The sequence below is a fragment of the Episyrphus balteatus genome, chromosome 1 (assembly GCF_945859705.1).
Source record: "Episyrphus balteatus chromosome 1, idEpiBalt1.1, whole genome shotgun sequence".
Classification (NCBI taxonomy): domain Eukaryota; kingdom Metazoa; phylum Arthropoda; class Insecta; order Diptera; family Syrphidae; genus Episyrphus; species Episyrphus balteatus.
Window position 1 is genome coordinate 154431414 of NC_079134.1, and position 14069 is coordinate 154445482.

Below are 14069 nucleotides of genomic sequence, written 5' to 3' on the forward strand. Positions count from 1 at the left end.
AATTGGGGGTGCCTTCATTCTTCAAAAAGTTTAGGACAAAAAATACGAGCGCCGTTGAAAAAGTAAAATAGAAAAAAAATTGGGGCGCCTTTGTGAAAGTAAAAATAAATAAAACATCGATTGGAAAGACTTATGTTATTTATGTGTTATTTATATAACTTTTGTAAAAGTTCGGGGCGCCGCACAATGGGACCAAACGACCAAAACCATCTCAAAATTGGTTTTAACAAATGTGATCATTTTAAAAAAGTAATGATTGTTTAGCATAATAGAAATGTGCGCAATTATGAAAGCATACATTGTTTTTAATATATTTTGGATAAAAGTACTTAAAATGTGTCTCGAACCTTACATTTCAATTTTTATTGTTTTTCGTCCTATTTTATTTAACAGTTTAAACTTAGTTTTCTCAGAAGTTTGTGAAGAAACCTTATAAGTGTTGTATATCAATAAAAAGGTCAGAATCTCTACTTTATAAATCCGTTATTTGTTTTTGAATGTACTTTAAATTGATTGTTTAAAAAAAATAACAATTAATGGGAAGTAATTTGGCCAATTTTAATTTTCAATTGTAGATTTCTCCTTTGCCGACGACTGCCGATGTCAAGTTATGAATGAATTTAGAATCTCATTTTACTCAAAATTAAGGAATAAAAATAAAATTTTGCGCATATTTGCGCCATTTTGATTTACGGTCAAAAATGTATAAAATAAAAATTTTCCAAAAATGTTTGGAAATCTTTTTTTTTCTGTCATCTACAAGGTGTCTCAAAATTAATGATTCAAATGAAATATTCTGATAGGCTATTTAAAGGGCTCTTAAAATTTGGTAACTTGTCTATCCCAAATATTTACGGTTTTCGATTAAATGCACTTCTTGTGAAATTTCGAAAAATTCCTACTTTAAAACAGTATTTTGACTCCCCTGTTCATAATTTATTTTTGTTTTTTTACAAATCTGTCCCTAAAACAATAATTGACAATTAGGAACAATTGACAAATAAAAAAAAAATTATTTCGCTACAAATTAGTTTAAACAAAAGCCTATGTTTTTTATTGTTTTTTTTTTTACTCTGAAAAACCTAGTTTTGTTGAATTCAAATTATAGTATCTTTCATCTTAACTTCAATTTCCGAATTATACTTTTTTTGAAAACTGTGATAACTAGGCAAGTTATAAAAATGATAAACCAGTTACAAAATGTACAATTTATTTTTTAGGGTGTTGCTCTAAAATAAAAGTAAGAAATTGAGTTTCATTAAAACTGCTAACTAATTTGTAGCGATATGGCGAACAAAATAAATAATGTTTTGATTAAATAATTGATTCTTATTTACCAATGTCTTAGTGAACGTTTGTAAAAACAAAAATCACTTATGAACAGGGGAAGTAAAATACTGTATCAAAGTAGGAATTTTTCGAAATTTCACAAGAAGTGCATTTAATCGAAAATGGTAAGAATTTGAGATATGTATGTATTTTAAATTATTACTTTTGGGATCCCCTATAAAGGGAATTCCCAACAAGCTTGACATTCTGAACGGATTTCAAGTCCCATTTTATGCCGCAAATCAAAATCTGCAGATTTGATTTTATTTTATTTCATCCCATTTTTTCAAACTTTTATTTTTTTACGCTGTTTTAATTCTTATCTCAAGCTTTTGTTTGTTTTATTTAAAAAAGTCTTCTCTATAAAATATAAATTATTTTCATATTCCATTTCGTTTTAATACATTTTCCTCTTTAACCCTTTTTTGTTGTTTGAGTTTTATAAAATACACAATAATTTTGATTTTGATATTACGAAAGTGGTTAATTTAGTCTCTACGTTTTTGGATACTTATCCCTTTCACATTTTTTCTTCCTTTTCTTACTTATAAAATAAATTCTACCTACAATGAATTTTATATTATCTTTCATTCGTATGCTTTTTTTAAATTTATAATCTTTTAATTTTTGCTTTCTTATCAATATATTATATATATGATAACTTCACTTATATTTAACACAAATAACAACGACTTAAAATATAATTTTGTATATGAATTAAGCCATTAATTGACGAATTTGAGCTATTTTTCATAATTTCTGTTTTTGAAAATATTATAATAAATACATACATAATTTTTTTAGTTCTGATTTTTATTACATGTTCAAGCATATACATTGTAGTATATTTGTGCCAAATTTCAAAAAAAAGTTATGGAATTTTGAGATGATTTACATCGTTTGGTCCCATCGTGCGCCGGGACCACGGCCCAGGCTGCCCCCCTCCCTAAAACCAGCCCTGGCTGTAGCTCCTTATACATACATCCTGACAGACAGACGGATAAACTTACTTTCGAGACCCACTTTTTTCGCATTCTCTATCATCGTAATGACAAATTTTTGATTGTTATATGAACTTTTTTTTTGTACAAACGATTATACGAATGTAGGTATAGTATGTAACTATATCTCAAGTAAAATAAGTTGGATACATTTACAGGACTTAAAAGAACTACATACATATTTGAAGATAAAGATGAGCATACAAAATTAAAAAAAAAAAACAACAACGAGAAATCGCAAAACTTTTGTATTATTTTGCCATAGCATGTTACAAAGCGTCACATGTTTGGGTAAAATATCCCTTATTATACCTAAACTAGTATTTAATATTATGAACTGCTATCGCCAGCACTCCTCATACCATTATTTGTTTCAAAAAAGAAACCCATGTCGTGAGGTTCATAAACTACAGATGGTGAAATTCACCTTATTAGTTTTTGTCATACTAGACAGCCACCGTTTCCTATGGGCTTGTTTTCTGTGGTTTCTTGGTCAAAACTCGAAGTTTTCATGCAATCTTGGCAATTAACATTTCTCCACCCATATATGAAGAAAGGTAAATTTTGTCTTTGAAGAGAGCTTAGTGACTTGAATGCGGTCTTTTAATTCTCCGAAGAAGGTTTGCAGCGATAACCACATCACCTCAGACATCCAGTTCGATCTTCGGGAAAAAGCACTCTTCTACTGCACATTGCATCCTCTCCTAAAGTTTTATCAAGACATCCCCTTAGCTCTCAACAACCAACAAGTTACTATCGCATGCTTTTTGGATGAAAGTAAAAGCTATAATTATTAAATTCCACTTGCAAGACTTTTCTTAGTTGTGCTTCAATTTTTTTGTTCGTTTTGCTGACCTTGTAAAAAACCGAAATTTAGACCATTCCTCTAAAGTTTTTTTTTTTACTTCTAAACAACCTTAACTTAAAAATTCGTTGATCGATTTTACTTAAAATTCCTTTATCCTTTTTTTTAATCCTTTCTAAACTTTTTCAAATTAAAAAAAAAGGAAATTATCTCACATTTCCAATGTTTTTGCAAATTCCTGAGAATACAATTTTTTTTAATAGTAAAATCCGTTTCCATCACCTAGCTAGAGTAAGTTGCATTGAAAAATGAACAAAAAAAAAATCATTTCAGATTCCTAGAATATAAGCTTTCATCAAGTAAAGTTTGCAACTACAACTAATGGAAATTTAAAGCTGAATTTCAAAACAAAGTTGGGGAAAATTAAATTTCACATGAATTTTCATTCATATTCGAAATTCTAATCAACTCTCAAAATACGAAGCAAGTGCTGATGTTAGTTATACTAGATGAAAGTTTCCTAAAAATCCTGATTTTTCATTTGAAAAGTCCTTTTGCCATATATGATGATGATGATAAGCGTCATTGGCATCTCTCTCGAATGCAATCAACTTCGCATAGATTTTGAGTATTTTATGTGACTGGACAAATATCCTTAAAATGTTTGTAGTAGTTGATGGTGATTTGGAATGGAATTTTCTAAAATCCATCAGGAATTTATTCCAAAAAAGGTTTTAATATTCGCATGTATCGACGAAAATTCAAAGGAAACGAATGTTTAACTTTATTCAATATAAAATTTTGTAATTCTCACAAAGTAGGATTATTCACACAAAAAATCACACTCCCAACGGATGTTTTTGCCAGTGGTGGAAGAGTTTTTCAATGGAATTGAAAATAGCGTCAATAGTTTCAGTTAGGTTGAACTACTTGTTGAGTGTCTTTTAAAGGATTTCTGATTCTTACTACAAGTCTGTGGGAACCACTTAACTCTACTTTTCCTCTACATTTTCAACTTTAAGCAGAGTTGGAGTTATTTGGTCCAGGGTAGGAGGTATTTTTTATTCTTTAATTTTTATGAATGCATTTGACAGTTGTTCCCTAGTTTAACAGGCCGAGCAGTGCAATTCGAAAAAAAATTGAACAAAAATAGGTCAATGCTGAATGTTTTTCGGAAAAGATACAATAAACAAGCTGTTCTTCTTTAATGAAGAGTAGAGTAGGTTACATAGGAAGATAAAATGCCATTATAAAGGGGAACGCAAAATACCATGAATCGAAGAATGCTTCGTTTGTTTTTGTTTCTATTGAAGTGGTGCGCTGTTTGTTTCATTGAAAATAAATAATTCTTGCCGGTGATGAAGAATTGTTAAATATTAACAATTAAAAGCATTAAAGCATTCCTAGAGTTGAAAATTTTTATTTAAAGAGAAGTTTTCTAACTAATATTCATTCAAGTTGCCCAATAAAATTTCTAGAATTAAGACCACTTTTTTCAAAGGTGTTAAGAATTTTCCTGGAAAACAAAAACATTTTAGAAATTCGGTTGAAATACGTTATTGTGATTTTCTCACCATTATAGTTGGTGGTTATATTATTTTCAAGAAATTTTGCAAGTGGGTTTTTCCGAGTTTAGGTAACTATAGAAGTTTTTATATTTTAGAATTTTATTTACAAGAAAGTGGTTCTTCTTATTAAGTAAAACCAAAAATAGACAAATTACGGGGAAATAGAATTTACACAATAATTGTAGTGGAAAATTTGGGTTCTGCTGTCAACTTTAATTGATTGTTTTCATATCAGCAAACTGTAAAAACAATTGGGGAATTCTTCTAACATTAGATTGGTCTGAACGTTCTGAGAATCCAATATAGATTTTCATATCAAGTTAACCTCAAAATGACGTTCCTTGTAAGTGGTTTATACTTGTAAAATACTCAAGAGGGTTTTAAGGTTGAATTATAGTTGAATTTAAAGAAGAATTACTCTTTATTGATGTACAGTTGAATGACATTAGTAATTCGATTAAAAATGAATGTGGATTAACTCAGACTTTTAAAGCTGTTTATGGTCTCAAACCTTAAACTGCTATGAGCTAAATGCTATGAGAAAATATATAAAAAAAGGTTTTTATGAAATTCTGGAAGTCATGAGTTTAAATCATACGTTTTGAACATCATTTAAAAGGTATTAGATATCCTTTTTTTTCTAAAGTAGGTAAAAAGACTAAAATCGGTTGATTTTACATAGTTTTTACATAGGTTAAGGTCGAAAAAAAAATTTATCCACTCCACATTAAATTTAAGGCCGTCATTAAAAAGTGTAAATTTTAAAATTTGTATGCTATTTGACAGTTTTGTAATTTTTAATGGAGACTTTAAATTTAATGAAGATTGGGACTTAGTCCTTTAATTCAGAATTTGAGGGTATTCAGCTTTAATCAATAAAGAAAAATGTTTAACATTTGTCTTTAAAATTAATAATTTTTATTTTTAATATTTAATAGGGACTATCTAATGGAGAGTAAATAATTAATTTAGTAATTTTGAAAACAAATTTTATAGTTAAGTTCAATTTTGTACTTTAGATGGCTTACCAATTTAATGGGTATAATCCTAATGAAATTCGGTAATAACGTTACATTTCGTCGGCACAACGCCGAAACCGCGAATCTGCATTTTTTGACATTTTCACTTTAATGCGTCATCACTGAGAGAAAAAATAAATTGAAGTTGAAACGTCGTTGTTTCAAAGATGAACTACTTTGATTTATGTGACTTTAAGATACGAAACCATCAAAAATTAACCTTTTTTCTACGTTAAAATGTTCATTTTCAACTCAAAATCATTCCGAATAATAGTTAAATCAATGTGGTTTTCATTGATTTTACGTTGTTTTATGGTTTCTTTTCCCTCAGTGATGTTGTTTGTTGTCGGTCCTTCTGTTCACTGCATCGATCCCAATCCTCCATCTGTTGCCTAGAAGTCTAAATGATCAATTTCCGTTGCACGAGTTTCTATAAGATTGCATGAGTTTCCAAAACTTTGAAGCCGTTTTTCTCAAAACTACAAATTTGCACATTCGTGGTTTTGGCTTTGTGACCACGATAAATAAATAAACCTCTAAACATAATTTTGGATTAAAAAGTTTTTTTTTCTAAGAGGAACTACATTCTGTTACAAGTTTCAAAAACAAAGTTGGTATGCCATTTTGAAGAAATAATTAATTTACACAAAAAAACGAAATTTCAAAATTTTTCGTGAACCCGTTTTCAAAAAATTGATTTTTCGAAAAAAAATATTGAAATATTTCTTAAAAATCCAAAAATGTGTTTTTTGAAAATTTTCTTAAATTTTAATATTATTTCTACTTAAACGCTTTTGTATAAAAAAATTTCGTTGAAATCGGGTGAGTCTTGTACGAGATATTTAGAAACCAAAAAAACCGTTCTATGGCAGGTACCGTTTATAACGGTACAAAAAATATTTTTTTTATTTCAAAAGTTGGCATTTATGTGCAATACTACACACAAAAATTTTAATCAATATTGTTAGAGCCGTTTTTGAAAAAAATTCACTTTTGTATTTCCGTTGTATGGCAGGTACCGTTAGTTTTGGTCATAAAAAAAAAATTTCAATTTCCCCTCTAGGGAATCACCCAAAACTGCTAAATACCAAGTTTGAAGAAAATCACTTCACTCGTTTAGGCTGCAGCTCCAGATAGAGACAGACACACAGACAGACAAAATTGCCGGACCCACTTTTTTGGCATTCTCCATCATCGTAATGTCACGTAAAATTGTTATCTCGAGTTCGATTTTTTTTTACGAATCCTAAACTTTCCCTATAGTACCTATATCGCAAGTATACATATCTTTTCAAATCCTAGCTAATTTTTTAAAATCAGTGACCATTAATACATATCTTTAATATGAGCTTCATTTTGTGAATTTGTTAATTAATAAGAAAGAATTCTAATGAACCATAATGCTTTTATAAAATGTAAAGTCTATATTTGTAACCATGTAATCGAACGTGTAAGTTCTTGAACCATTAAGTAAGGCCTACGCGTGAAATAACATTTATCATTTATATATGTAGTTCCTCAATGAGGGAGGTAGCTAATTAAAGGATATATGTACATTATTTTAATTTTAATATTCCAGAGAAATGGTTAAATAATAATTTCTGAGAAATTATATTTATCAACAGTAAATTATTTTAATACCGACAACAAATTTCGAAGAATTGACTGATTATAAGTTTAACTGAGTAATAATGATTTCAAGCAGTTATTTGACGTAAAAGACTGAAAATAAAAAACAAAAAAAAACATATTTAAAAATATTAACTTGAATGGTTTTTTTTTAAGTTCATTAATATTTTTTTAAATTTTATTAATCACCATACAACCATATGAAAAATTATGGATTTTATCAGATTAAGAAGACACGAGTAAAGAACATTGAAAAGCTCTAGGTAGGTACTCATATTTAAGTTGTTTGTGATTTTTAGTGTACCTATTGTTAAAATAAATACTTGTAAATCATACTGGAAAATCCAGATTTTTGCAAAATTTAACTTAAAATTTATGGCGTCTCTCCTATTATGTTTGAAAACCACTCTTCCTTAATTTTAACTCTAATAATTAATATATTTTACTTGTAGGCGAAAGTATAAGCTCTCATTTGATAGCTTTAATTTTAATTTTATCAGAAGATATTTGCCAAATATATAGCCTAAAATAGAAACCAAAGTTACGCATACACCACAGTGTCCCATTTCTATGACACTGTGGTGTATGCGTAACTTTTTTTTCTATTGAAATAAAAATATCCTAATGTACGTGGTTACTGATGAAAAAAAAAAATTGCTTCAGGGATGAGACAAAATATTAATATTGCAGGTTTAACATTGATTAAAAATATCCAATTTGGGTGCTTTTTATTTATTAATTAATATCTTTCAAACAATAATGGGTATTTTTTTCTGCATTCTGGCCTTTCTTTAAAATATTTAGAAATATAAAAGGATACATTTAACAAAATGACACAAAAATATACAGATAAACAAATGAAAAAAAAAATTTAACTTTTTTATTTTTTTCTTATCAAATAATTTAATTTTAAAAATAATAATTCAACCATAAATTAAAACAACAGCATGTGTGCAGTAAAAACAATTATAAAGTGTCAACATCAACATCATAGTACGTTTATTTTGTTCGATAACCTAAGAGAATAGACTCTGTGTTATAAATAGAGGTGGAAAATAACTAAGTTGACCTTTATTATATTTTTGGCTTCCCATAGAGAGCTATCAAATTTGCCACAGGTTTTGCTGGTTGTTATTTATTGTTTATTTTATCTTTTTTTTTTGCCAAACAAGAACTTTTTTTAATTGAAAATACATTATAGAACATGGTTAGTTTTGTAACAAATTATTTTTTTATATACAGAAATTCATAATTGTGTTGCCTATTTTTCTTTTTTTTTTTTTCATTCTCAATCATCTTAATACCATGTCTGATTATATTATCTGGAGACAAATTTTTTTACGAATCCTTGCCTGTACTTGTTAGGGTCTTAAGGTAATAAAACCGCAATTTTTTATTGGAAAACAAACTAAAATATGCAATCCAAAGATAAATAAAAAAGATGGTTTCGCGAAAAGCTTTTGAAACTTTTTAAGATCTAAAAATATAATTTTAAAAATCCCTTTTTTTATTTATTATCGACTGGTTGCATACTTTATTATTGTTGTACATCAAGTAAAAATTGCATTTTTTGTTTTGCTTTAAGGTCCTAACAAGTAAAACTTTTTAACGGCGGGCGCCCAAGACATAACAAAAAAAAAACAGAGCTAAATTTCAGGGTATAAGAATAGAAAAAATTGATTCAAGGTTAATCCAATACTATATCACTTTATTGTAACGTGACAAAATTCTGAATATTTAAAAATAATAATTATTTTACAAGTCCAACCATTTAAAAACAAAAATATAAGTTTAAATTTAACTGCGACAAAACATTGCTTAAAAACTAATAAGAGCATCGAATTTTGAAGACAAAATCAGTTGGTACTTAATTACAAAAAAATTTGAAAAAAAATCTTCGAAATTTTTGTATCAACATTTTCCGTTTGAAAATATTTTTTTTTTTTTAACTATTCTTTAAAAAAATTTTACTTATAATCATATTAAAAGAAAAAGTTGTTGGCTTTACAAAAAGGTATAGTACATTATTTTGAGTGTAACCGTTGATTTTTAATAGTATTTTTTACAACTTGAGTAAATTTTTTAGAAAATTTCCTCTCCTGGGGGTCAATTCCCGATCTGTGAAACTGGGAAGTGATAAAAAAAAAAAGAGTGTGTGTACACATGTACACGCGACTGAAGTTATACTTCTCATTCAGTATATGTAAATGAATTTCATTTGATATTTTTAATTTCTATTATTAAATTAATTAATCCACACATCGTTTTTTTACATTTTTATCAAGTGAACAATAAATTAATTCTTTCATCCTCCTTGCGTCCATGTAGTTTTCAATTTATTCTGTGAAATTTACTCATGTTGTGCGGTTCAGAACGTACGGTTTAACGAAAGTAAATGAATTGCGCATAAAATGTGCGATATGGTTATTTTATGAGAATTTTGAGCTAGCTGACTTTTGAGCTATGTACCATAGCTCAGCTCATTTGAGCTGAGCTGAAAGTCAGCTGAGCTGATGGTTGAGCTGAGCTGTTGGGTGAGCTAAAGTAAAGTGAGCTGAGCTGAGCTGTGATGGGTGAGAGGATACATTGATTTTTATTTGGAAAGTATAATGAAATATGAAGATATTTTAAACTTTTATAAAACACCATAGCTCAAGATGTTTGGTTCTAGTTATTAATGGAATTATTTTAACACATGAATATTTTTATAAATAAAACAGATAATTTTTCGTGATCTTTCTCTTGGTTTTTTAAACCCTAGAAAGATAATCATAATATACGTCTCAGAGACGTATGATTCTAAAAAAGATTTTTGGTCTTATGTTAACACTTTTTGTCATATTTATTTAACTCATTACCTAGATTATTTTAAAGAAGTGATATAATAAATCAAATCAATTTAACAAAAACCCAGAAATTTGAATTGAATTAGATAAAACAGTTCTTTACACGCCATACGTCTTACAGACGTAGATTATCTTTCTAGGGTTAATAGTAAATATATTTCTATTTTTTTAGTAAAATATTTCTTTTTTAATCATAAAAAAAATCAGGTACAATCCGGTTTTACGACTTTTTTCAAAATTCCGAGAAAATCGCGTTTGAAAGTTGGGGTAAATTTTTTTTTCGAAAAATCCCCGAATCTTTGAACGCTCCTGGAAGCTAAACCGCTTGAGAGCAATTTTTGGGAGTGGTGCCAAATGATAGCTTGTGTCATGGGCCTACGCTTTGCACATTATCAGATTTTTAAAAAATCGCCTTCCATGTTAAACCGCCACATCATGCCTTTTTTTTCAGAATCGGGCTTAACTTTTTTTTTACCTTTAAGTTCTCCTGGTTTGAGAACGCGTGTACCTACAGGGATGAAAGTTGTACCCAAATGTAGGTTAGAGTCCCCGCTACCTTTTGGCATCAAAAAAATTTTTTTCATTTTTTTCAAAATTCCGAGATATAGGCGTTGGAAGGCTTTGATCTAGAGACAGGGGAGTGGTGCCATATGAAAGCTTATATTCTCAGCTACCCGAAAGTGGTATAATCCGGTTTTTCGATTTTTTTCAAAATTCCGAGAAAATCGTGTTTGAAAGTTGGGGTAAATTTTTTTTTTCGAAAAATCCCCGAATCTTTGAACGCTCCTGGAAGCTAAGCCGCTTGAGAGCAATTTTTTTGAGTGATGCCAAATGATAGCTTGTGTCATGGGCCTACGCTTTGCACATTGTCAGATTTTTAAAAAATCGCTTTGCATGTTAAACCGCCACATCATGCCTATTTTTTCAGAATCGGGCTTAACTTTTTTTTTACCTTTAAGTTCTCCTGGTTTGAGAACGCGTGTACCTACAGGGATGGAAGTTGTACCCAAATGTAGGTTAGAGTCCCCGCTACCTTTTGGCATCAACAAAAATTTTTTCATTTTTTTCAAAATTCCGAGATATAGGCGTTGGAAGTTGGAGCGCTCACTTTCAGCTCAGCTCACTTTCAGCTCAGCTCAAATGAGCTAAGCTATGGTACCTAGCTCAAATTTGAGCTGAGCTGTGAGCTGAGCTGAAATGTTAGCTTTTTGCAACCCAGGCAACTTGCCACATGTTATTTGCCACATGCAACTTGCCACATGCAACTTGCCACATGAAACATGTAACTTGCTACGTGTTGTGTGTTTTATGTTTGCCGTACTGTGGCGTACTGCATTTTTAAATACTGAAGTACTTCGAACTCTAAAGGTGAAACGACAGCCCTGCTACCCAGGGTGATCGCGTCATAATCCCTTTGACATTCTTGTCAAAAAGTAAATTTTCATACCCACCCTCCCATAAGAAGTATAACTTCAAAAATATCATTTTAGTTTTCATATGAAAAGTTTTTGAAGTTTGTTTTAATTTTTTCATTAATCCGGAATGGAATTCATTATGAAAACGTGATAAAACTTATCACTTCACAGTTTCACAAATCGGTAATTGACCCCCTGGCTTAGCGAAGTTTAATCCCATTTCACGAAAACATGATTTTGAAATTTTAATCTAAATAGTAAATTATAATAGGTAACATTTTTAAAATACAATATAAAAGTAATATTTTTAATTTTGTTTGACCGCCTTAATAATTGCTAGATTCTGGAATAACTTTTGTTTTCACTTCCACGAACACGTATTCAAATAAACCTCACAGGAAAAAATATTTAGTTCCTTGGCTGAGTTCTAAGTGCTCAATCAACCAAAATTTGAAATTATTCAGGAAACAATTTTTTGTATTTTAATCGTGCAATTTTTTTGATGAAAGACGTTGTTGCGCAATTACTTTCAACAATTTAGTTAGTATTTTCACTTAACAAAATAAAATAAAAATTTTTCATCAAAAAAAAAAAATTAACCTCCTCCCATGCATATGTTAATTCTTTGAAACAAAATAATGTGAAATTGCGAAGAGATACGACTAAAGGAGTAGAGATTGAACATATAAAAACGTATACACTCAACCAATAACAATTAGATTTGCATTCTTTGTTTTTTTTTTTTCAATACTCGTGTGACATTCAAAGGATGTACCCACTTTTCTTATGGTTGTTGAACACACTTAAAAATTTGCATGGCTCGGTATTTTTCTTATAAACTGTGTTCAACCTACTATTGAATTTAAATTTTAAATAAGCTGCCATACATTTTCCACTTATCCTTTTTACACACTTCTAAAAAAAAATTTCCTTAGAATCGGGAAGAATTTGTATTCCCTATACCTATGATATCGAAAAACTTCCCCCTATTTTTCAAACAGCTGTTTTCATAAACTAACTTTGGAAAAAATAAAATTTTTTGTATACAAATAAATGATTGTTTCTTTAACCCTCTGTAGGCACACCTCTTTTTTGTGACGTGATAGGCACACGGGTGCGAATTTGGTTTATACTTTTTCATGTCGCTAGAACTTTTTTCGGTCACAATATTTTATAGAGAATCAATTATGAAATTGATGTAGAATATTCCGAGGAATTCGAATATTGTATTCACAATTCCGAAAAAAAAATATTTTCACCCTTATAAAGAGACTTTTTTGTGACCACTTTTTTGAAAAATCTAAAATTCTAAAATCCTTTCTAAAATCCTTTGTGATTTAAAAACAAAGAAATTCATCAAAAATATTTCTATTTCCCTTTGGGCAAATTTTAATTCACTATCCACCAAAACAATAATTTTATTTCGAATTTAAAACTTTTTTACTTTATTTTACCTAAATCCCAATTGTTTCATAAATATAAATCCTAAACCAAAACTCTTCAAATTCCCAATTGTAACTCTATATATCTGCATCATACTCGTACAAAACAAAGTAATTAAAAACACATCCGTGCTTACGTGCTACTCAAATGGATTTAGTTTCCTCATTATCCTTGCACATTCATATACAACATACACTTACCGCTTACTGAGCTGTAAAACTCTCATAATTGTATCCAGATTTTTATTTTTTTGTGTTTTTGAATTCAATATTATTAACAATCCAGACCATAAGGTTGTGGCAATGATGGGCGTGTGGGTGTGTTATTCTACCCTTCACGCTTGCACTGATGTTTTCACAAGAGATTCTGAGGCTGTGTAGGAAAATCAAATAACAAGATTTACTTTCACGTGTTCACAATATTCACTGTTTTTTTAAGGATCTTGTTAATGCCTCAACCAACACACGATAAGTAAGAGTATACACGGTAACGTTACACAAGCTCTTGCACAAAAATAAAAAAAATAATAAAAAATTGTAACTGAATTAAGATACAGTTGAGATACTTATATGCACTCGCTAAATTGGGGATTGGGTATCTGAATTCATCAGATGCAGTCGTGTAACTAAGGTAACTTTTTTTAAAAAATTCAATAAAATCGTGTATTTGTTTCTTTACAAATCACAACACAAAAAGCACTCGAGATATTTTTGTTAAAAAAAGAAAAAACTAAAATATTTTCTCACCTCTGCTAGTGGGAAAAATATTTTACACAAATTGAACACTTCAACACCCACTGACCGAAATATTTTTGTTTTAAAAAGGAAACAAAATATAAAATTTTATTTGTTAAAAGCCCCCATCCAGCATAGAACAGAAAAAAGGATAAAAAGTACCCATCACGGCGCGCCCATTAGGTCAGCAAGGCAAAGCAATTCAAAGTCATAATGCTTCAAAAAGGTTTTTGGACTCAACAAAAATACGTAACAAGATGCTTTTTGTTTTGGCTAACAC

At 29.4% G+C, this 14069-nt stretch overlaps 1 protein-coding gene across 2 annotated transcripts in view; it reads right to left on the minus strand.

Annotated features, from left to right (window-relative positions):
- LOC129907455 (G-protein coupled receptor dmsr-1) overlaps positions 1–13631 on the minus strand; it is a 238360-nt gene extending 224729 nt beyond the window's left edge. For both annotated transcript variants that reach the window (XM_055983692.1, XM_055983691.1), the window contains exon 1: positions 13256–13631. The gene's annotated coding sequence lies outside the window, so the exon portion shown is untranslated. The remainder of the gene's footprint in view (positions 1–13255) is intronic.
- Between the last annotated feature and the right edge of the window lie 438 nt (positions 13632–14069).